The sequence below is a fragment of the Nipponia nippon genome, unplaced genomic scaffold (assembly GCF_047370975.1).
Source record: "Nipponia nippon isolate SJK-2023a ecotype South Korea unplaced genomic scaffold, ASM4737097v1 scaffold_4, whole genome shotgun sequence".
In the NCBI taxonomy this organism is placed as follows: Eukaryota; Metazoa; Chordata; class Aves; order Pelecaniformes; family Threskiornithidae; genus Nipponia; species Nipponia nippon.
The window spans coordinates 91,544,547-91,570,498 of record NW_028262358.1 but is presented as its reverse complement, the minus strand read 5'-3'; the positions used below and the strand labels follow the sequence as shown (position 1 = coordinate 91,570,498).

Sequence of the window (25,952 nt, the reverse complement as noted above, 5' to 3'; positions counted from 1 at the left end):
GACTGTGTTTTAATCTCTATATTATAGCAATAAAGTATTCTAACCTTTTCCTTTCTGGGTTGTTTTGGTTTTTTTTTCATGGTTCCAAACTCCCACTTGTCTTCCTGTTCTTTAAAGTTTGCTAGAAGAGCTCCATAATAAAAACAGTATTTTGCAGCCTGGTAAAATATTTAATCCAAACAAAAACTAATGTGCCTCACTCCAAATCCTGAAAAAACATAGCAAAACATTTGTTTGTTTTTATTTTTTAGATTCAGCCATCAATCAAAAAAGTACAGATATATGCAGTTTTAATCATAATTAATTTTCCTGGGAATTCCTTTGAAGGACTAACTAAGCAATGCCTCCTTCCCACTTTTCCCTTTGTGCCTCTCTCTTACATGCTGGCTACTTCTGAAACCTATCCTCCACCACCTTCTTCTCCTCTCTTACAGCTTCAGAGGTTCAGGGGCAGAACTGGGAGCACTGTAAATGTTCTTGTTTTCTGTCTGGGAGGAAAAAAGTGCTGCGTTTGTGAGAAGTTCCTTTTGTGGGTGAATCACCACAGTATTACTGAGTGATTGATTATTACAAGAAAACTTTTATGAACCAAGAAATCAAAGCCTGTTTGCTAGGGGATTATACATTAAGATGGATAAAATATTTTTTATATTGGCCATGGTAACAAATATAACTGAAACAAAGATATAAGGTGACAACTAATGTAAAACGTAAACTATCAATTGACATATTGCATAGCTATATATGCAATATTATTTTTATTCCCAGATTCAGGTGCCTGTTTTCTTACATGATGGGAGAGGAGATGAAGGGAAAGAAGAGGAGCTGTTGCTGCACCATTAGCAACCGTGGGATGGCTGATGCGCTCCCCCAACACATGACCTGACTGCAGCCCTATTTCTGCTGCTCCATTGCAAGTGACCAGTATGAATAATTGCATAGCTACAGAGTTGCACTGTGATGCAGGCAAAGCCATGAGGAAGGCAGCATTTTCAGCCTAAGTAAGGGAGCCTTGAGATAGGGTTGATGTTGGGGTGAAGTGAAATGTTATCTGTCAGCTGTAGCTGTCAGCAAAAATATTAAAGAAAGAGCAGCTGCATCATGCCACAAGCAGGGGAGTGGAGCAGTTGTAGCTCCAAAATAGATTTTAGAGTCAGAGAGAGTTTTCTTTTAATGAACCCCAGTAATAGTCATGGACTGCTTATTTTCAAAGCTGCTTTGAGCCAGTTGATAATGCTACTGCTTTTAAAATGTTTTAAAGAAATGCTTGAGATGCAAGTAAGGAAGAGCTATTTAGAATAGAACTTACTGAAAGATATGTTACTACTCCTATAAAATGTAATTTTTCCTACTAATTATTTTCAGCTTCTGTAGCTTTACATTTACCCTCACCATTTTAGTGTATAAGTACTGATATAACAACAAAATTGATATGACAACAAAAAATCATAACCATGTTTCTCAGCTGGAAGAAAAATTATTGGCTTATTATAGCTTCTGTAGCATTTATTCTTCCTTTTCAGAACATTTCATTAATAAGATACTAAGCTATCTTGAAAATATTTATTAAAGAATAACATCTTACAGTCTTTTTGGGTTGCCATTAAAGAAAATAATAAGCAGCAGTCTATTCCGGATCTTGAATTCCAAGATAAATGTAATAAAGCTTGTGGCGGGGTGTTATTGTTTACTGGTTGGAAAAACTTATGCAACAGCAGAATACTGTTCTGATTTTTGAGCTGCTGCTAATGAAGTACAACCAGACAGGGTACATATTGCCATGAGTCAGGAAATCTGGATGTTCCTGGACAGAGGCCAAGGGAGCTTAGACACATCAGAGATGTGATGTATATGTATCCTCTGGAGATACAGTGAGTTGTTTTCAAGCATCTCAAGCTGCCTGATTCAAGAAGCAACCAAATGACCACCCTGAAAAGAAGTTACTAGCTGTCTGTTTCTCAGAGTCCATTGTTTTTACACCAGGAAAACAAGAATGAAGTAGGCTGTCCAGGGGAGCTTAGAGATTAGATACTAGGTTCAGCCTTGAGACAGTAGGTCCAAAACCCTGAGAGTTTAACCTTGTTCTTTCACTACAAAAAGAAAAAAGAAAACAAAACAAAACACGAAAAAAGAACATAACAAAAACGCTAAAAAAAATGATATGCTACAATTTACTGTGAGACTTTAAACAAACCTTTTGAACTCATGGTCTGCTAAAGAATGGTATGACTTTTTTGTAAGAAAGAGCATGGGTGCTACCGTTGTACACGTGGGAAGAAGCTCCACTCTCCACAATGCTAAATCGTTTGCTGAAATCCTGCTATGTTTCAGTACAGCCCTGTGGTATGTATGCAACTCCCTAGCAATTTTTGAGCCTTCAAAATATTGTTACTGTGGGCCCCTATTTTTCGAGTGAAATTAACTGGTTTCCTAAAGCTAGTTGGGATCACATAAAAGGGTGGCACTGGTTTCTTTTCCTTTCCACTCCCCTTTCTTGCAGCTTAACATAACCTCCCCAGAAAACTTTGCATTTTTCACTCTCCTCTGCCCTTCTTTGGTAGGTGTGTTTTCCTTATCTTCCCACACCCCTTCCCTGCATCATGCCTCAAGGGAGGACTATAACTTTCACTGCCTCTCCCAGCAAAGCAGGACATGCAGAGCAGTTTTCTCTCTATGCAGCCTGTGCTGGTACACCCAGGTGCATGGAGAGCTGCTTGGACTTCCACATTTCACACCTTTTATCAAGGGAAGCTCTCACAATAAAGACTTGACCTCCCTTCATGAAATCCAAGGAAGGGTCATTACCCCATTCTTTTCCCCTCTGGAAAGGCTCTCAAGTAAACTAAGAAATAATTTCCAGACCTCCTACTTTGTTCTGGACTAGCTTTGGGCCCGCCTTTGCAGTTGCCACTGCCGTTACACCGCGGCAATGCATGATGTGGTAGACCCCCGTTGTCTTCAATGGTGTTTTGGCAGCTGTGGCTGCGAACCTTGGCCTACCTCTTCTGTGCCGTGGCACATACATGAGCATGGGACTCTGCCCTGCTCTCAGCCTCACTGTCCCTTCTGTCTACTGGTATTGCCAACCACACACATTAAAAATCTTGAGATTATCTTCCAAAGTTGTGTTTCAGGAGATTTTAAAGCAATATATCATGGCATCAGATCATCTAGAGCTCATAGACTTCAACTCTCTTGAAGCCATCAGGACTGTTTTTTTCTAATTTTCTCTGGTTTTAACTAAAGCTGAGAGTCACGTAATGGCAACCTAATCCCTAGGCTAAGTCCTTATCAAAAATCTCAGTTTCCAAGGGAGTCACCTGAGCTGCTGCCACTGCTTTAACAAAGCAGGCAGGACTGGAGACCCTGGCTACTTGCTGAGCCTGCAAGAGACAGGCAGCACCACAGGACATTTCTGTTTTCCAGGTGCTCTCTCTTCCCCTAGCCAGCACGTGGCTTTCCTGTGGCCTCCCCCCAGCCCCACAGTGGCTCCAGGGCTGCCCCACCACCAGCTAATTTGAGCAGTCACCACCTGCCCACCCCTTACCTCAAAGGTCCTTTTACCTCCAAGCTGTTTTTTTTCGCCAGCAGTCACCTTTTTGTACCATGCAGCTTGTCCTGAGCACTCCCAAAATAACAACAAGCTCACGAGCTGGCAGCAGCATCTTTGCCCTATGAATTACTTCTGGTACAACTGAACCTGAGGGAATGGTTTTGTTTTTCCTGAAACATCTTAGTATTGACACTAGTTTGGTTTCTGTTTTGATATGGTTTTGTTCTTGCAGCTTCCTGCTCACATTCCTGGTCCTCCTCTTTCCTTTTTCTGCTGTGTTTTACCCACATGGCTGATTTCTTGCTACCTGCAACTCAGGGCACAGCTATATTTCCTCTGGGGAGCTTCTCTAAAAAGACATATTATTGTCATTCAGACTAATTCAACTTGTATTCCTACTTCTCCCAGCAGAATCTGGTTTCCAAGGAGGGCTATTTCGGTCTCCTTACTCAAAGCTGTTGACATGATGTTCAGTACTGCAACATCTCAGGGTGTCAGAGTCACTACTATATTTATTCTTGTAACATCCCAGGTGTTATTAAAGTGTAGAAGTAAATAACTTGCTGAGAGTCATACAAGGAGTCACTGATGTGAAAGCCAGCCATTTAACCAGCCTTCCTCTCCCCCAGTACTATACCTAGCACCTCACATTTTAAGGTGACATTATTTGAAAGGGAAAAACAACAAAATTCAAGCATGGCAGGAATATTTTGGAGAGGGAACCTGAATTTAGCAAAGTGTTTCTGATTAATAAGCAATCTATCAGGTGTTCTGTCACTCTTACAGCCTATTCCCTGAAGCGTGATTTAGTCTTTGTTTATACAAATGCTGCAGGTATCTAAATTAACCCTCCTTGTGTGCAGTTATGCTTGCTTCATTTTTAGATACTCACTGCTGTCTTGGAGGGATTTTTTGAGTTGACAGCAGTAGCTTGTAAAACTGTTTTCACTCTACTTATTCCTTAACAAACTATTACAAACTGTTGTATTATGTTCAGGGTATTCACCAAACACTTACATAGATTATTCAATTTATTTCTGATATTTTCCTGTGTTTCCTTTGTGCTATCTAAGCTAAGGAGAAACTCATTACACTATCTATAGCTAACATCACATATTTTTCTAACATTTTGTTAGTTCTCAGAGACCTGTGGTGATATAGGCTGCGTGGCTAGCAGTGATACTGAACAGGGGCTAGAAACTAGTACCACTGCAGGGAATTTGTTTTCTTGGAGCCAGGCAGCTGTGTCACTGTCATAGAGAGGGCTCTGAACAGGTCCTCCTGGGCCCCCAAGTACCACAGAAATCCTGTTGTGTATTTCTACTTCCAAATAAATCAAATTCTGTATCAAAGGTACTTACATTGTACCCTCTCCATCTTTCTAATAAAAAGCTGTTCCAAAATAATTTGGGGGTTAAGAACATGTTCTCTGAAAGTGGGAAAATCAGTTTAGTTATTTTTTTCTCCAACCCATAAGCTACTTTTAAAACCACTGCCCATATGGAGTCAAGGCAGGGTAGTTAAAGATGCTGTTATCTGGTTAACCCATCGTTTAGAGGCCCCCAGCTTTAAAACACTAAGCTTCCTGGACTTCTGCTGAAGCACTTCTTGTCTGTCCTAGACCGTTCTGGTGTCTTTCAAAGCATGATCCCTTCTTCCTAAATCTCACTAACTTTCTCAGTAACTTAACCCCCACTGGAGCATGTGGCAGCTTTTTTTGATTAAAATGCTGCAAGGGTAATTTGCATGACGTGTGTGTGTGTGCACAAGTCATACTAGCTCCTCAAGTTCCTCTCTGCAGCAAGTGCTAAGTTTGCTCTAGACAAGTACAATGGGATCTGAGACCTCTGTACTCCACCACCTGTGAGAATTCCCTAGCCTTTTTCCACTCATCTCTACTGATGATGACAAAATTTTAGTTACAGTATCCAGTTTTAGGAACATTACTTGCTGGTTCTTCTAAAGAGAAGAAGAATATCTGTCTTCAGTGGTTATTCTTAACAGGTATGAGAAATCCTATGTGGAAAGACTGCCTGCCACATCCTTTTGAGGGCCACGAGGCCACTACTTTATCCTTGCTTCATGCCACAGTAATCATCACCAGGTAAATTCAGATGCTTCCACAACCAAGTGCTTTTCTAAATCAAAATACCCTAAGCTAGTCTCAGGTTAACCAGAACTCCATCTAGGAATCCTGTTTGCCGTATGTGCATCATGCTCTGTTCCTGATTAGGATACAATTTGAAAGAGATGTTCAGTAAGAAAAGTGAACTCAGCAGTGGAAGCAGTCTCCAGGGTTTCCTTCCTCAAAAGCAGCATCTTTTTCAGTTTTCCTTCTTTATTTGCTTATTACTTACAATCACAATGCTAGCCTTTCAGCTTATTGGACTACCTGGACAGATAAAGATGGAATATCCTTAACCATTTTTTTCAGACTTCTTTTGCAGAGAGATGGCACCTTAATGGCATCCTCATTCTAAATGTCTGGCTTTCAAACAGAATATGGCAGGCAGGAGGAGGAGGAGAGTGTGCATTCTAAAAGCTGGAGTAAACTAGAATAGAAAATTACATACAAGATTTTTGGTTCTTATTCTTATTTTAGGATGTAACACATCAAACATAACAAAGTCAAACAAAAAACCCTACAGATAATGCTTCTTTTGCAATTCTGAAAGTGCCAAAGGCCTGTGATTTATGTTACTTTCAACCATCTCTCCAGACATCTTTTATTCAGCGTATGGATTTCGATATGCTGATTAACATCACTGGCAAAATATTCCTCAGCCAGCCACGTTCAAAACTTTGTGATCCAAATAAGATATGAGACCTTAGAATAATTACAAATTAAAAATACTCAAGGCAACGGAAAATAATCAAAGCCCTGAGCAACCTGATTAGACTCTGGAGTTAGTCCCACTTTGAGTGAGACTGGACGACTTCTGTCAGTTCCTTCCACCTAAATTCTGGTTCTGTAACTCCATAAGTGGCATCTCTCATTCAGAGGACATGCTACTGTGGCCCTGCCTTTTACTATTTGCAATGTGATGCCTTTTGTGACTTGGATTCTAGCTTCTGGCTCCCGCCACTCGCAGTGGCAGTGGTTCCCATAGCCAGCTGCCTTGTAACGTATAGTTCCTCTGGCACTCAGGAGCTCTGTTGTCATGTGTGTCCTTCCGTGCAGAAGGGACATCTGTGCTGTGTTTGACATGCTTGAGGACATCTAGCATGGCATCATTCCCTTTCTTCTGTCTCCTGCCCAGAGTAAAAAATCAGAATGTTTATTTTTCTCTAAAGAATTTTATCAGATTGAGGAACTGAAATCCTTATCTACTGGAATATAATTTGTGTTTCTTTTTATTACAGAAGTCCTTGTAGAAGAATAAAAGAATGAGAAATAAGACACTATAGTAAAACTACTGTAACCTTTACCTTAAAAGATAGATCCAAGAGGTTTTGTGATTACAGATGGAACAAGTGAGATTTTGGCGATAAGTATGAATGACAAACACAGGAATTGAATAGCTTTAGCATAAGAAATACATGCCTATTTTTTTTTTTTATTTTAGTCAGCCCAATACTGAACTAGCCATGGCTAACCACATGTGCTTTGCCATCCTTTCATTTATGTCCTTGCTTATGGCTTTTAAAGGGACATTTTTTCAACAATCTGGATTATATATTTTAAAAGTAAGAATGTTCTTTGAGGCACATAACTAGATAGTGTGAGGTTTTATGAATATCCTATCTATTACATTCACAAATTTGAACTTGAGGATAAATTGTATGTTTTTCTTTAGTGTATATTTGTTGTCACAGTAACTGGAGTTTTCCCAATAAATGGAAATTGCATCGTTTCCTTAGCATTCAGGTTATTGCACTGAAATAGCACCATGAACTCACCACCACTTCTCCCTTCCTGTTGTCAAGCTAGATCTCATTTAGTTACAGGAACAGGCACTAAAACAGGTTAGTTTAGATATGTGCGCATTAGAAAGCTGAAGCAAGTCTGCTTAGCCCCATTACATCCTATGACTCATGCATGTGTGGGAAAGACCTTATTTTCACAGAGATCTCTTAGATAAACAAGGCAAGTTGGCAGCAATTCGATTGCACTGATGTTAGCAGTCTCCTGCTTTCTGTTGCATTCATTTGCTTTATATTTTCTGAAAAATGCAAGCAGTCTGATAAACTCTAATGAAAATTCTTGTGCCAAGGACACATGAGCTTTCATTTTCAATTACTTTTTTTTTTAATAGGAGCAGCCTTAAAACCAGTTTCTAAAAAAAACCTTTTTCTATTATTTCAATAGAATCCACTTTTCCTCATTTTTTTTTAAAGGTTGTTAGTGAAGCTGTAGCTCTTGCTATCCACAGCCATAACACACTAGTTAGTTAGATACCTCACCCCACCCAAACCTACAAGCCTCTAAATACTGTGGACTTCAGACAGAAAATGGATTAACTTCCAAAATATTACTTTTACATATGCACTGGAACAAACTTTTGAACAGCATAAATCACAAAACATTATACTCTTTGACACCATTACCCCAAAAAGGAAAAGCAATGAAAGCAACCTTGCTGTATTAAAGAGGTCTTAAAGTATATAAATCAAACTGAAAAAGTTTATTGAAAATTCATTGAGATTTTTGCTCTTGTTCTCAAACCCTGCCTGTTTATATCTGAATGAGTCTGCCCACATCATAGATAATTAAGGTTTTAATTGCCATTTTATCGGCTTTCAAATGAAACTCATTCAGACAATGTACAGCAATCTTTTAGATTCACACACCCCTTTGCTTGAGTCAGCTAACAGCAACTAGACGGGTTGCCCATTTAAGGGAAAAAGTACAAGCTCCAGCCTATTTCCCTGTACTTCGGATGTGTTTGTCCCACTCCTTCAGCAATGCATTCTGTAATGCCAAAAAGCATTTCTTTTCTTACAAAAGGCACGCACACGTGCACACACATACGCACATTTCTGATTAAGTTTCAGCTCTCATAGAGCTGCAAAATTGAGGAACTGGATGTTGGAATTCTTCATTTTCTTCTCAGTTCTACAATACTACATACAGCAATTTTCTATTAACTGGGGAAGGAAAAAAAGCAATGCAATTTCATTGCCCCAGAACACTACTCGGTAAACAGCCCAGGATAAATCATGTATTTTAACAGCTGTGTATCTATAAAATAATGATTTCAAAATAAAATGAAATTGCAGTTTTAGGATACATGCTTTTAATTGTAGGAATTGTCTCTTTCTTTGTATTTGAGAAGTGTGTAAACCATTTTGTAGGATACCACAATCTATGTAATCTTACACATCATCTTTAGAGCTAGCATTTGCATGCTTTACTTGTGGAAAAGATTTAGAGATAAAGTCCAGCCAAAGCAGAATGAGAATGACAGGGAAAAGCCATCTTGAATTAAAAAAAAAAAAAGTTGTCCCAATTTAGGAAGACTTTGTGTTTGCATTGATATTAGCACTTATTTTGCTATGATGGTAGGAATAAAAAGGAATACAGAAAATGTAGATTATTTGCAGAAGCTGGAGGAGTATGCAAAAAGACCCAAAATAAAAGGTAAAATCTAATCAAGTATCCAGAAAGGCACAATTTTCACAAATACATTAGGTGTCACTCAATCTTCAACATGATTAGAGACTCCCACTATCTCTCCTGAACAGGAAATAGGCACAATTGTTCCTGTCCTTTGGACACCAGTACCTCAACGAATAACTACAGAACTGTGTTATAAATGCTTTATTTTTCTAGTATCACTAACTTGGTACAAACACTAGCTACTAAATGAGAAAAAAACAGAGATTAAGAAATCTTAATTCTTTATGAAATAGTTGTTTCCTCAGTTATCCGATGTCCTCCAATATCAAGAAAAGCCTGTATTCCCCAAATAACTCCCAGTATTCTGTATAAAGTTAGGAAACAACCTTCAGTAGAAAACACTGAGAGACATGGAAAGAGAAAAGGCTAAAAATGAAAAACACCAGAATGAGATGGTAAAGCTGAAAAGTATAGATGTTTGTGCTTCTTGTAAAGAAATATTTAAATTTGTCTATACAACAGATTATCATTATTTTATCACAGACACTATTTTATCTTTCTAGCTTTCAGTTCTTGTCTTAGGTTTTATATACTAAATATTTTTGGTGAATTAGGAAGTATGAGTAGATGAAGTGGAATTCCCTCTCCTTTGCCTTGTTGTTTCATCTGGCTTCTTCACAAATATTATAGCTCTATTTCTCCAAATGGCATTTTAGACATGCAGAAGGACAAAATCCCTGCCCCCAAATTCAGTTTATATATTAAACCAAATTCAGTTTATATATTAAAGTAGTATGGCAAACTGCAACAACAGATCTTGAGAAAGGAAGGGAAGAAACAGGAAATTAGAGAAAAAGTAAAATGTCTCCTAGGAAAAAAAATATTATTTGGACAGGAATACAGATGATCCATTTTGTTAAATGCTCTTGAGGGGACCGGGAATTTATCTGTTAATTATTGAACACTAAGATCTGATCTTATTAAACTCAAAGGAAATCTCACTCTGGATTCAGTGGCATAAACCTGGCCTCTGACTCAGCACAGCTCTGAGGCACATTTTTAATTTATGCCTGGGGGTACATCAACCGAGTTTGATGAGATTACCAAAAGCTTTAAATTAAGCATGTGTGGAATCTGTGCCAACAGAAAGATCCTGTATCAGGAGGAGTTTTACTGACACACACCTGTATCAGTAAAAAGCTTTTAGTATGGAAGTGGCTACACTGGCAAAATTGTGACCCAGAGGAACAAAACAGGGCATACTAGTAAAAGGAGAGATTTCCCAATATACTTCTGCTTACTCCACAAGCTGCTTCCAGGAAGCACAACTATATCTTCAGGAGTCCTACCTTGGTCGACACAGCTCTGTTAGCAGACAAGTTTAGTCTTTCCACGACATTAGTGTCAGGCGCTACAGTGAGAGGCACTATAGAAAACTCATATGTCATTAGGTCAATTTCAAGGTTATTAAAGCCAGTAGCATAGAGGATGGACCAGTTAACACCAGAGCTGAAGGTTAATAGTCTACCAGATATGAGTGGGAGGAGTATGGGAAAATCAGGGCAGATGTAGGCAGGGACAGAACAGTGCTGAGCTTTGAAGATTAATTTTGAGTCTTTGAATTTGGTATTAAACAGAACGAGACATTCTATAAAGAGATTGAAAGATTGAGGTGATGACAAAACACTCAGTAAGATGATGGCTTTAGCTGTGGCTAGATTGGCTAAAAGAGACCATGAATTATAATATTGCTGTAACAAAGGTGAAAGAACGAGCCACAAGCAGAGTCTGGAAGTGGATTCAGATTGGGAGGAATACACAGTCTTTAGCACCATGAAAGGCACCATTCATTCCACAGTTACGGGAATATAAACAAAATCAAAATAATACACAATGGGAAAATAAACAGGTATGCTATGTCTACTTGCCTTCCAAGGAAATCTCTACAATGGAGTCTATTGCCAAAACCTAAATTACTTTTTGATTTGATATAAAATTGAGCTCGGTTTCACTGTAGTCATTAGGAGAATTGGCTATTCTTCAAATATGAAACCATCTGTTGAATAGCCACATTACATATTCCACAGATTTGATTGGAAAATCCCAGAGCCTCTTTGCGGACACCTGTTGAGAAGAGTAATTTTAGCCTCCTCCTCCATTTTGAAGTGGAAAGGAAGACAGATGTATGTAAAACCATAACTCCATGTGTTAGAGTTGGAAGTTGCTATCAGAATGTTCAAAAGTCACTTCATTTGATAGTTATCAGGCTAATAAATTTGCCTTTTGCTTTTAAAAACTTTGCTAAAAGTAAACTGTGCAAGAAAAGTAAAATTGTAAAACCATACATTATGCTGAGCAACAACTAAAACCAAAAAGCAGCCAATAATTAGTATACCATTTTCCAAATTTTGTCATCCCTATATATTCAGAAGATCAAATTTGCCATTTCTCCACAGTTTATTATTTGTCATTTAACTCAGGCAAAATAAGAAACAGTAATTTTAACTCTAATGTCAAGATGACAAAAACTGTACAAATCATATTGTCTCAGTTTCAGTTCTCACAGTACAGCTTTCTTAAAAAAAAACCAAACAACTTTCTCAGGATATGTCTATATTAAAAAGTAATACCAAAGTTTCCTTTTGAGATTTAGATTTGGGATACCATAGTGCTGTAGTAATTCCACAGTAATGATTATCACATTAAATCATGGCCACCAAAAAGTATTCCTATATAGTGCTTAAGTAGCATGCCCTTTGCTATGAAATAAAATGTAGACTATATTATTTTTGCTTTTAAGAATGTTCCTCCATCCTAATACTTCATTTATCTTATTGTTACACAGGCAGTTACATTCTCAGCCACCAAGTCAAAGTTGCTTCAGAGTATTTTAATTTCATCCAATCTGTAAGCATGTCACTGCTAAGATGTGGTATTGATGTCATTTATATAGTATGCAGAGATGAAACTAGAATTATTTAGTTAAAACAAGACCTCATCTTCCTGAGGCAGTCCCAGAGACCACAGACTAAGTGTCAAACACTGCATAGACTCAGTCAGTTCATTCTTTCTTTAGGACAAATATTTTTCATCAGAGACAATTCTACCTAAATCTGTAAACAGGGTTTTTGCACAGGTTAAGTGCATTCTTTGAATCTTTACCTTCATAGCTGAATTGATATTGCACATGAATTCATAATCAGTATGTCTTTTAAAAATTCATGCATACTAGATTTCTTTTGTTTGGAGAAAATGGCTTTAAAAGATGGGGTGGGGGGATCCATTCTTCAACTGACCAAACAGCTTTTGTCAGCTTAGACAAAGCAAAGAGTACTAAGCAATTCCTCCCTTAAATTACATGACCATTATGGAACCGTAGGATACGCATTTCCAACAAACAGGCTTCCATTCTGCTGTCAGGGTAAAACATCTGAGAACTGATTTCTCATTTATTTTCTAAAAGAAACAAACACTTTAACAACAATGACCCAGCTCAAGCACACTTGGGTACAATAAACATAAGGTCAGTCTTTAGGACGGTGGCATTATACAGCTAATAAATTGAGCAGAGATTAATATTCGTTCTGTGTAAGTAAGTACAAGAGGAGGAACCAAGAGCTGTTGTCACAAGGATAGTATGAAAGGCACCAGGTGTGCCTGTGTGCTAAAAGTTAGTAAGGAAACAAAAAGTACAAATGTGCTGGGTCACAAAGTATTCAGTTAGTTCAGTTACAGAATGGCTATTTCCTCTTAGTTATCACACAGGCTGTCACTGTTTTTAATAGCTGCTAGACTATCACTGGTAAGGGATGATATGTATTCTATTCTTAAATGTTCGTTTGTCTTCTCTCAGCATGTAAGCAGATATAAGCAAGATACATGTCAAAATCTATACACATTTTTTCATACTACTACTAGCTATTTGATTATGCTCATTCTAAGAACTGCAAAAGTTATTCAAGCAATGTTTTCCTGTGATAAAAGCATAAAAAAATATCTAAAACTTTTATCCCAGCTTTCATCTACTGACATTTCCAAATCATGCAGAAGATTGTTCAGAGAAGGAAAGACACAATAGTCACTAGAAAAGAAAATCACTTCTTTTAAAAAGAATGCATTGGAATGGTTAGCTCAGTCTTACCTGCCAGCAACGTGAACTTAGGAATATATCCTTTACACCGCAAGATCACAGTAGCTCGTCCCACAGCACTACCACAGTAGTAGACTGATCCAGCCCAGGAGAACACAAAGAGAGAAACTTTTCTCACTTTTCTAGGTCTACCAGCAGCTGAAGTAATGAAGGAAATGGGGTAGAGAACAGAAGACCAGAGCTGCTTCTCACAGAAATCCCAGGCAGGAGAAGTAGGAGGTATACTCTGTCTGTGTCTCACCCAGACTTTTGTTTAAGAGTTTTTTCAACTGTTGCTAGGTGGTGTTAGGCTTTGGCAGTTTAGTTCTCAGATTGTATTTCCCCTCTTCTGGTCTCTTCACACAGTGTTACAGCAATGACTTCGTTGAGCTCAGCTCGCTTGTGCTATATTTAACCAGTGTTCTCAGCAAGTCAAGCCTGTCAACAGCTGAGAAGTTTGGAGCAGGCTTTGCTGAGTTCCTCAGCTGCTGAATTATCAGTGGATGTAGCACTGCACAGCCCAGCTACTACATTCACTGAAAGATTGTGGGGAAACTGTCAAATCCTTTTAAGGGCTTCCAGTGACTTCACGGGAGTAATTACTATTTAAAGCACTAAGTACAAGATGTGTGTTTAGGCATATATTTTAGACTGCTAGGGAAAGAATACTTGTGTTCACAGCAGATGAGTTCAATTATTTATACAGTGAGGATTTTCCTAGGACAAGTAGGAAGTTTATAATTTGAAAGGTATGCACTTCACTTGAGGAAAAATTACACGTGGGGAGAACTTTTTGCAGCATAATTTTTTACAGAGTTTAAATATATTAAGATGACACATAGAAATTAATGAAAGGTTTAGGCTGGAAAGTTTTCAGTGTGATATTTATTCCAAAGACAACCTTTTTCTCTCAGACCAAGCGCTTCCTACAATAAGTCATACTCTGTCTCTAACTTTCACCAAAGAATAAAACAAAAGCCACACAAATCCTGATTTGTTTGATATGAATATTAGGAACGCATTATTCCAGGGCTGTATACATCCTGATGTATGCACACTTGCTTCTGGATCTAATTACTGTTCCTAATTCTAAGCCATAAGTCTCTTAATCAACAGACCAGCAGTAACATTGGGCAGCTTTCAGCCCACAAACCACCATGATATCAAGATTCTCCAAAGATGCTGCAGATCTCAGACCAAAGTTCTACCAACCTCATGGCAGAACAGCCCCTGTAAATGTCTCTGGCAAGGAAAATTCCTTACCCCAACAACTCTGTTCTCATCTGAGCTATGCTTCAGAGTGAAATGCAGAACAGGCCTCCTTTGGAAAACTTTTCCCTACTGATGATTTGTGATATCAATCTAGGGTTAGATGAAGAGGAAGGAAAGAAAGAAGAAAGGGGAGAAAAAAGTAGAAAGATGCTAAAAAATTTGCTTGTCAATATTTATACATGGAGACACCCCAGTCTTTCAGGGCAAAAGAAGATTCAAGCAAATCATAACAGTACCCTTCAGTGATGCCGGGTCACTGTGCAAATAGTAGGATGGGTAGTGAAAAGGTATCATGCTCTTTGTGGCAATTTCAACATGCAGGAACCTAATTGGCCACAACTATATGAGATACCAGGAGGTGAGTACAAGCCCTTATGGGAAGCAGCTGTAGGATTAGCTGTAGCCTGGTGCTCTAACCCTGTCTCTGGAAGGACTTCTGCTGGATCTGTGTTATTGTCTAAACAACCAAGGAACAGTGAAAAAAATACTTTCATTCCCAAGGAGCTTATAAGGAGAAAATGAAGTAAATATTAAGTATTATATCAAGTAACTGATGTTTAGACATTAGTGACACATTTATAAATGCCCCAAACACTTCCATCATGTCAAATATATTTTATTTTGGACACCAAGTAATAATCACTAATTTCATGTTGTCCATTTCAATATTTGACTTGGACAGAACAGATAGAATGTGTAAAAATAGAAACACTTCTATTTTACAGAAACAGATATTTGGAAGATTATTGTAGAGAGAGATAATATATTGGCACAAAGTTTGGTGTTACATGCTTACACTTTGAACTGAAGTGAGTTACATATACCCACATTCTGAAAAGAATATCTGATTTTGTTCCCTCATATAAAATTGAGGTACTCCAATCAGATGAGTAATGTTTTGACTATTCTGGCCTTAACTTCTTGCTCAAAGTGCAATATTAATAGTATTTTATCCATTTAAATATAATAAAGCAAGCAAACAAAATAATTAACTTGGCTCATAAATCTCAGAAAAAACGAATGATTCCCAACATTTCTCTCCCATTAGTTGGTGGCACACTCACTGAGTGGAAAACAATACAGCTTCTTAGGAGGCAATCTCTGCTGCCAGCCCTTGTGGGTGGGTTTCAATAGTGACCTGCTGATGCAAGTCTGCTCATTCTTGTACACTTGCAAACTCATTCCCCAGCTGTGCACCATAGATATTAATCCTGTAACACAGTGGGAATTTCAGCAAAAAACTGTGGAAAATAGAAGATTTTGCAAGTGAATCAAAGAAAATATAAGGACTTCCAGCATAGGAAAGAGTGTAATCAATCTGCATTACTGAGAGTGTAAAACTTCTAACTTTGTGTAGTATGAAAATGGTTCACATCTAAGTATTTCCCCTACCGAATGATAGAAAAAATAGTTATAAATAGATAGGTTGTGGAGACTGGGGAATAAGAGAAAAAACAGAACCACCAAAGACACTTTTTAGTTTGGCATATTACATTAGGTCTTTATGTCAATATAGAGCATCATCCTAAGTCCTAGTGACATCTTACAACTAAGTCTAAAAAGCAACTTTCTTGTAATTTCTGGTAATTATGTTATCTCTTAATTAAGCTACCAGGATACTAGAGTCCAAAGTAAATACTTCTAAGAAAATTTTTAATGGAAGCCAGAACTCTCAGCATTATTTCAGTCAAAACACCAAAGGCCAGTGCAATGCACAGCAAAGGGGACAAAATGTGGCTCTAGAGAGTGAACAAGAGCAGCAGCAGGACCTTTGCCATTTTTGGAGACAATGCTAGTCACAAATGCAGAAGAGGGATTGTCTTTGTTCACACTATCGTATTTCTCTGTACTTACTTTACTAGAAAATGGAAGAAAAATTTTTATGACCTGAGCTGCTCTAGAGAAATTCCAGGCTTGAGGCAGAAATTACTGGCAGAAAATCCATGTTTTTTTATAGAGAAGATCAAAACAGATGTCTTCTTCTGACCTTACTGGTCCCTCTTGACCTTAAAATGTGTGCCTGTAAATAAGATTTTCTGGAACACATACAATAGTATTACTATATAATTTTTATCTTGACTATCCATCATTGTAGTGTATATCTCATTCTTTTAGGTGATAGTGGCGTCCAGAGATACAGCCTTCTACTTCTATTTTCCTTATGCTGTTTACTCCGTTTTTCGACATCTGCAAAACATATGCCATTAATCTTAATTTTGCTAGTGGTAAATATGTCAGATATATAAAGAAAGTCAGTGCCTTAAGATCCTTGCCACAGTCACAAACTTCCAGGAACACTTGCTGGAGTTTTATAGTCTTTTCTGTAATAGTTTTGCATGCTTTATCAGTGAAATAAAAACAGGGTGTCTTTCATTTTGATTCTTCATATGCTGTCTTGATCTATATTCTGTCTTCAAAAAGGATTTTTGGCTTTTTTTTTTTTTTTGTAATTTTAATGAAAGAAACATATTAAAAGACTTGGCCATTTCAGTTATTTCAAATTTCGTATGTCTCCATTGTGCCAACAAAAATATTGGCATTTCATAATTCTTCTCCAAATGAAGTGTGGTCCAATTCAAAGATGACTTCACACAGTTAGATACATAGCCACATCAAGAACACCAGGTAGCCCGTCAGATTTAGAGGGGCACAACACTGTCTGTGAAAAATGACAGAAAAAATAGTGATAACTTTAAAATCATGTTTGGACACTTTTGAGTCCAAAGCCCCAGAACCTGGCTCTCGCTTACAGTTGGGTCAAATGGAGACAGTCTAAAGCATGAGTCTGGAGGAAAGTGCCAACTCAGACCTCTGGAAATGGAGTAAATCATCTTATTTGCTTCGCTGCCACACCCCAGGAGTGGTATGCAACTTACTCAAAGACTATGATAAAAATGAGCTGAACATGCATTAATTGCTTTTAAGGCCAGAATAAACTATTTTCTAATCTAATACAGCCTCCTACACAGGAAAGGCTGTGGAATTTTCCTCATGCAAAACAGCAAGTTGCAGTGAATTAAAGCACATCTTTTAGAAAGATTATATAAATCAAATAAGGATAATTTGCCACAGCAATGTATAATGCAGTCCAACAGTTAATTGCACTTACTATTTCAAGCAAACCGAAACTTTGCAATTTATTTCCAGTTTGATGTTGGCTGACTTTAACTCCTAGCCCATGAGAAGGCTAGTTAGTGGCCTTCAACCTCTCTCAATTTGTTCAATTCTAAAAATGCTCCTGTGGAGATTAACAATCCTGCAGAGAAAATCTAAGCCTACACAAGCTAGCTATGTTTTTCCTGGGTTTTGTGACCCCTTGGAAATAGGGCACAGATGTCCTTGGACCACAGAGTGAAAACAATTCTATGCCACTTTTCACTAAGTAGGTAATTAAAAATCATTATCAAGTCAGTTCTGAGCCTTCTCTTTTAGGGACTAAATATAGTGAGCTTCTTACTATCCCTAAGCAGGTATTTGTATAATATGAAAGAATCCACTCGATTACCTACAGTTAAAAAATAATCAAGCAAATAAGCAAGCATGCTACTTGTCTAATCCTGTGACATTAGATTACCCATCAGATAAATATGGATAAATACGAATAAAAATAGGATAAAAATACTATTTTGAGGCGTAAATATTTCCTTGAAAGGACACCTAGAATATGTTTCATGAATAGTCCCATAATGAGATGTTGCACTGAATGAAAAGTCTTCTATTTTCTCAAGCTTTGTTTGTGCACTCTTCAACCCTGAAGGGAGTCCAAAAGAATTGCTATAGATTTTTGTAATGTAGTCAAAATATCTCCTTCCATTTAATATTAGTATTAATCTCACTTTTATAAAGATCTATCTAATGAAAAAGCACCTGGAAAGGAACATGATGATATCAGCTGCAGGTAGGTAATTATCAGTAGCACGTGCAAAGAATATTATAAACACTTGTTCTTGATGAATCAAACACAAACTTCACTTACACTTTTAATGGAATAAGACCAAACAAAACATTCTTCTCCTCGTAGCCCAGCTTAATTGTGTTCAACCCACTTAGCACCCCAGTCTTTTCAGAAAATCTAACAAGCTGTGAACCAAAAAACTGTAGCTTAATTGCAGTCAGTAGATCAATGTCTATTTTGTACCAGTGGAGGGTCTGGCCATTTATATTTAAGATGGCTTCAATTTTTTCTGCTGTCTTGCCTTCATTAGTCCAACAACTTCCAGGAAAACTGGAATTATCAAATAGACGCAATTCCATTCTTGTAATTACGTAACTCACAGATATCAACAGAACTTGGTGAGATCCCTTTGCTGTAGATGTGATCTTTACCAGATCTCTCCCCTCCATACAAATAAGCAATCTTCAAATGAAATGCATCAGTCTGAGGTGAAACATGGCTGTCTTTGTAAACTAAGACTATTACACTATAAATATGCAGACCAGAAGTAAAAGAATATTTTATCCAAACAAAACAGATCATCTGAATGTATTACTAAAGCTGCAACACCTAAGGGCTAGATTACCAAGAACAGCATCTCTCTCCTAGCAAACAGTGTCATGCACTCTTGGACGCCCATCGGGGGTGAAGCTCTGGTTTTGACATCTTCAAGAACACAGTGCCACCTATCTATACGTTAGAGTTAATTCACGGTAGACGGTGGGAGAGGATGGGGAGAGGGACCTGTGTTCCTTGCACCCGGTTCAGCACCATCAGTTGCTCCCTCGCTTGGTTTCCTGCGGGCTGGGGGAAGGTTGCTTCCACTGCACATCCCCAGACTGCAGCTGCATTTTCCATAAGACAGTGGTTTCTGCCATCAACTCAGTGCCATTTACGTGTTTCCTTTCAAGTTCTGACTGGTTATACCTTACTTCGCTTAAGACATTGTAAGCTAACACTCATATCATTAGTACTGCAGATTTTATTGACAGAAGCCTGAACTCATTATTACATTATCTGTGGACCTGTAGAACTTGAATTGCTGAATTGCTGAGGAGAAAGGAGTGGCTAAAACATGTATAAGCATTCCAATAGCTTCAAAATACGTAGCTGCCTGGAGTTGTCTATCTATCTAGGAAAGGGCAGGCTGGCAGGAGCAGCCTTTCCTAATTTTGTCTCCCTGGAAGCCTCAGGGCAAGATGCCCCAGAGATGAGCCACAAATGTACTCCAGATGTACATAACAGTCCAACTAACTTTTTAATGAAGAACTATCTCTAGTCCCATGACCAAACTGTACACATACACCTCTCAAGGACAGTCATAGCATTTGCAAGAATAATTTGTGTGCACTGAGCAGAAGAACAAGAGGGAAGGGACAAGGTATTTAGATTCAGGCAGAAATCCATGCTTGAGGATCATCTCTGCAAGGGGCCAGAAGCAGAGTTTTGAAATTCAAAATTATAATCTCCATGAAGTATCAAAGACATAAATATAAATATAAATAATATAAATATAAATAATATAAATATAAATATAAATATAAATATAAATATAAATATAAATATAAATATAAATATAAATATAAATATAAATATAAATATAAATATAAATATAAATATAAATATAAATATAAATATAAAATATGCAAAATAGCTTACTTCTTGTCAAACTGTTCAGCAAACAATAGGCTCTGTTTTCCAGATATCTCTGAACATTTGCCGTAATTTACATTTTGTGGTTTTACTTTCACAGATGTGGGGAAGAGGAATCTGCTGAAGCACTTCTTTCTATTTCCTATTATTTAAGAATTTGGTGAACAGTAATGAAGAGGTCTCAGTTAAATTGGTGTTCCTTCACTTGCATGAAAAGACTTTGCTTGCCAGTGACAGTCAAAAATAAAACAGTCTTTCAAAATGCCTTGTTTTTAAGCAGTGTTGTTTAGAACAGTTCTCTAAGCACACAGTTTACTGGGAAGTGTTAGGAGATATTTGTTTTGCCTTTTTTATTGACTGTTGAAAGGGCAGGAGAATTTAGTTAACAAAGTTTTAACACTAACAAATAAGGATGAAAATAGGAAATTTGGAAAAAAAAAAGGTTTTATTGCTTTAAGGCCAGTTGTGCCCTGACTTTTCCATATTAGCATATAAACTTTCTGTATATTTTGGCACTAAAACTATACAGCTACTTTTTTTTTTTTTCTTCCAAATAGCAGGAGGATTTGTATTTTTAAAACATATCTGTTGGAAAACATTCTCTGTAAAAAAACCCAAATGCTACTCCTGTTATTACCAGTAAGTCAGCAGTTGGAATAACAGAAAAAGTTTAAACTACAACATGTTTGGCCTGAATATAAAATCTGCCACCTTCACTCTGACTACAAAGCACCATGCTAGAACATCACCCATGGGAGAATTTAGCACTGAAGTAGGAAAAGGAGACCAGGGTCACATCGGTACATGACTGACTTAAACCATATGCTCATAGTGCTAAACAGTAAACTGACAAATATAACCCCTTTTCTTCCATATATATTGACTATGCAATTGCTTAGAAAATGCACCTGAACCAAAACCTACAATGAATGTCTGATAATCTCACTACAGATTGGTGTCCAATACCTGTCTACTAACACAAATTACTGAGATGAAAACCCCTCTAAGTTAGAAGAAACTACTTGAGGTTCCTCTCAGCCCTTGTAAATAAGAATGCAGGTTTTTTAGAGAAACCAAAATAGTGATGGTAGGTGAGATGGGGAATCCCTAAGCAACAGGGAGATGTGTTACTTGACAGTGCAGAAATCAAGAGAGAGGATATACAGAGGAAACTGAACCCACGGTAGCAGTAGCACTGCAGAATGCCTCCTTGCAAGGCACCTCTTCCTAGAAAATTAAAAGGAGACAAACAGAGAAAGTACCTTAACCATTCTGCATCCACTGAACTATTGGCTTTCAGGGTATAAGCAACCTCAACAGCACAAGTTACATACTGTAAAGTCAAATGTAAGCAACAATCACCACTGATAGCCATGCAGGTTTTCTTCTTTTTCATTACCTGGCTAATCTAAGCAGATCTGTATTCAGCTAATTCCTGAGTATCCCTTCTTTCAGTACTCTAAAGCATAACAGCACAAAGACTGCTGAGCAGAGAAGCCAGCACTAGTACTGGCTAAAGAAATTTGTAAGGAAATTATATTATACTATTTACTTTATTAGGCCACCTTTCTCTTTACAAATTAACAATATTGCTACTTTCTACTTGCAATGCCATCTTTCTTTAAAAGATGTCACAGAATCAGACAACGGTTGAGATTGGGAGGGACCTCTGGAGGTCATCTCATCCAATCCTTCTGCTCAAGCAAGGTGACCTAGAGCAGGCTGCCCAGGACCATGTCTGAATATCTCCAAAGTCAACACACAAAATGAACAGTACATCAGAGCAGGTTTCATCTCACCTAAATCAGCCATAAAGTTAGGTATAAAATCTGAGCTGGTTGTTTATGCTACCTCTATAGTCAATCAAAGTGAATCATTTCATCCAGAGGAGATGATTAAAGACTCATTTTTGGATGGTCCAAGTAATGTGAGAAGAATCTAGTCTGCAGCACAATTCCACATCTTATATTTATCATTTTTCCAGAGTAATAATTTGTATTAATTTCATCAGTATATCTAGTATTATTTTCCATGTGCTATTTTATGTAATACATTTTTAAGAAGTAAATAAAATTTAGGTTCAACAAGAAAGTAAATAAAGAAGATAATTCTTTTTTTCCCCCAGAAATTCCTGAAATTCTGGTTATTTTTATGTTTTCAAGACTTTAGTGTGTCAAGACCTAAGTCTTCATAGTTAGCTAAATAAAAAGTTACACTGCTGGTTGTTCAAACCAATAGTGCTCTCCTGGTCATTTAAGTGCTACAGGTCTTCCAACACCGAAGAGCACAGTATCTAAATGCCTTTGAAAGTCAGAGCTTAACTATCTAAGAAAAATCCAAAGAATCTCTTGAACTACACATTTAAGTGTTCCTCAGGGTTCAATTCTAGGGCCAGTCCTGTTCAATACATTTATCAGCAATCTGGATGCAGGAACTGAATGAACCATTAGCAAGTTTGATGATGATACCAAACTGGGAGGTGCTATTGACAAGATGGCTTGCAGAGGGATCTAGATAGATTGGAGCATTTGGCAATGGTTAATGGGATGAAATTTAACAAGTCCAAATGCCAGATTCTGCACCCAGGATGGAGTAATGCCAGGCAGAAGTATAAATTGGGAGAGGAGTGGCTGGTGAGCAGCCCTGCTGAAACGGACCTGGGGGTGTTGGTTGACAGCAGGCTCAATATGAGTCAGCAGCATGCCCTGGCAGCCAAGAGGGCAAGCTGCATCCTGGGGTGCATCAAACACAGCATAACCAGCCAGTCAAAAGACATGATTATCCCACTGCATTCAGCGTTGGTGCAGCCTTGCCTTGAGTACTGTGTGCAGTTCTGGACCCCACAATTTAAGAAGGATGTGAAGGTCCTTGAATGTGTCCAGAGGACAGCAACAAAGCTGGTGAAAGGGCTGGAAGGAATGTCCTATGAGGAGCAGCTAAGGACTTTGGGCTTGTCTAGTTTGGAGAAAAGGAGGCTGAGAGGTGACCTCACTGCTGTCTACAGCTTCCTAAGGAGGGGAAGTGGAGAGGGAGGTGCTGATCTCTTCTCCCTTGTATCCAGTGATAGGACACGTAGGAATGGTTCAGAGCTGTGCCAGGGGAGGTTTAGACTGGACATTAGGAAGCATTGCTTTACCGAGAGGGTGGTCAAGCACTGGACCAGGCTTCCTAGAGAGGTGGTCAATGCCCCAAGCCTGTCAGTGTTTAACAGGCATTTATACAATGCCCTTAATAACATGCTTTAACTTTTGGTCAGCCCTGAACTGGTCAGGCAGTTGGACTAGATGATCGTTGTAGGTCCCTTCCAAATGAAATATTCTGTTCTGTTCTGTTCTGTTCTGTTCTGTTCTATTCTATTCTATTCTATTCTATTCTAAAGTGATACTGAAGAAACACATGATTCAATTAACATTTAGAGCTGATGCACTTGGTGCTACTTCTGTTGTATTATCCCTAGAATCTATATTAAGCCTAAGATTCCTTTAACCAGAAACAGATCTCTTTTTGGCAAATATTACCCTGACATTCCTACTTTTACAGAAGGCGGGAGGCCAAGATTTTTAAGTGTTTTGTGCTTCCCTCCCACACATATACCTTTTAAAATTGAAGCTTACTTTATTTTGTCATGTTTTTCCCACAACTCTTTCATATTAAGCAGATTTTCTTTCTCCCTCAGGTCTAAGTAAATCCTTCTAGAAAGTCAAGAAGACACTCATGAATCTCAAATTATTCTTCTATATTTCTGTCAAAAGGATGCCCTCCAGATCATCCACTAAGTGCTTCTGCATTGCTTGCTTTTTAGTGTTGCATGTATGATACGTTGGGATATAAAAAAATTTCCAGCAAATAACAAATCTCCAGGGCACCATCACTAAGACTCTTCTAGGGACAGTTTACCCTTCAGAAAACAAGTAACAGAAAAAAGCTAATCCTCTCCAGACCATAGTGACATAGTGGGGAATTAACTCAAACAGAATAGAACAACATGACCATTTTAAGTTAAAAACAAGAAAAATCAGAAAAACATTGCAAAACAAGTAAAATAAATCATTCTCAGCAGAGGGTAACAAAGTACTGAAGCAGAACCTGAGCACCTGAAGAAAAGATTAATTCTGCTGTAGCTGAATGATATGGCTGGTTTGTCACATACAGCTGTAGTGCTCTGTAAGACAAAGAAACCAAAAGAATGGCTAGCTAGTCAAAGAAGGAGGAAAATCTGATGAAGAGCTCTGTATCCTTCACCTTAAATATTAGTAAGATTCATACCTTCTCTATTAAGCAATAAGCTGACAAATCTGAGAGAAAAAGCTCTTCAGAAACAGTCAAACAAATCATCCAACTAGGAAAGGGAAGGAAATAGAAAAATGTCCTGATGCAGACAGGAAAAGAAACCAGTGAAGAGGTGGGATGGGCAGTTAGTGCACCCAATATATTGTAGCAGGAGTGCAGCAGTTGCAGTGATGAGGGCAGTCTAAGAACCTAACTAGACACAAACGAGTGTTTTGTGCAATCAGTCTGGCTTACACTGCCAGCTGACAGACAATGTTAAATGTAAGTCTCTCCAAATCCAAGAATAATAAACATTCTTTAGTAGGAGCATGAGTTTCAAGCCTTTACCTGCACTGAGGTTTATTTCCACCATTCATAACAAAAACAGGGGCCATCACATAGAGCAAGAGATGGCCACCAAGATAGACCTTTAGCTGCAAACATGGGGATTTTTTTTTTTTTTTTATACATATATATATATAGGAAGATATATAAAGACATACAATAAACCAATGTGACTCTAAATATCTAAACAAACTTCAGCAATCATTAAAGCAAAAGGCACGCTCATGGGTTACTGTAACATCAGAAGAGAAATATGATGAGAAACAATAAAGTAAAATAGTAAGGGATTTTAAATAGTTTTCTGTACTGATAAGCCAGTTAACTATTACACTGAAGTAGAAAGTAGCTTCCTGTGAACACAGATTACTGTAAACACTCTAGCTTCACTCAGGCCTGAGAGAAAGACTTTAATTCAGGATGTTGAAACCCATCTGAGGGCAATGTTCACTTCTAAAAGGCAAAAATATTGTACAAATATTGTGTCCTCAAAACATTTTCTTTTTGGAAGGGAGCAACAGAGAGGAATGGGCAGCCTATCACAATGTACAGTAAAGGTGATGGGCAGGCAGTGTGTATGCTTTCCATCTGTTTCCACACACATAAGCATTTCACATCTTGTCACTCATAGGATCAGCCTAATCACTGTGTTCAAACTGCAAAGGAAATATTCTTTGCAATCCTTCAGGAAGTACAGAAAAAATAGACAGAAAAAAATACAGAAAATAACTTTTGCATTTGCTGAACAGTGTGTTTGGAGTAGGTCTTAGGAACAACAGAATGCACCAGGCAGCAGCATAGAGAAGTCACTGGAGATGTAAGTGGGTCCTGCACAGTACAGCAGCACATCACAGGCCTTTCACACCCTGTGAACACCTAGAATGGATTGGACAAAGCAAACATGGACAAACACTGTATTTAAGTATAGTCGGTAATCTATGCAACACTCCTGGACAACCAAACTACTGATCTCAAATCACCAGGATGCCAGAGGCGGTACTGAGTTGGGTGTAGAACAAGCGCTACATATGAGAAGTTTTATTAGGATGGTAGGAAAGGATACAGCTCCTCACCAGCTGCCTGCTGCATATTTTTCCTCTTGAATATAAGGGATTTACCAGTAGTTGAGTGGAGTTTGCCTCACAGAAAGGCAAAAGATGGCCAAGTTTGAAGTTACAAGTAGCACTTGACTGCACAAAGAGAGAGAGCCTCCACTGTCCTAGCAAGGACACAGGCAGGA

General features: G+C 38.0%; 1 protein-coding gene across 3 annotated transcripts in view; it reads right to left on the bottom strand.

The window, feature by feature from the left end:
• FILIP1 (filamin A interacting protein 1) overlaps positions 1–13,766 on the bottom strand; it is a 112,653-nt gene extending 98,887 nt beyond the window's left edge. For 2 of the 3 annotated variants that reach the window (XM_087775495.1, XM_087775496.1), the window contains exon 1: positions 13,255–13,766. The gene's annotated coding sequence lies outside the window, so the exon portion shown is untranslated. The remainder of the gene's footprint in view (positions 1–13,254) is intronic. The other variant, XM_009475631.2, reaches the window with a different exon arrangement.
• Positions 13,767–25,952: the final 12,186 nt, after the last annotated feature.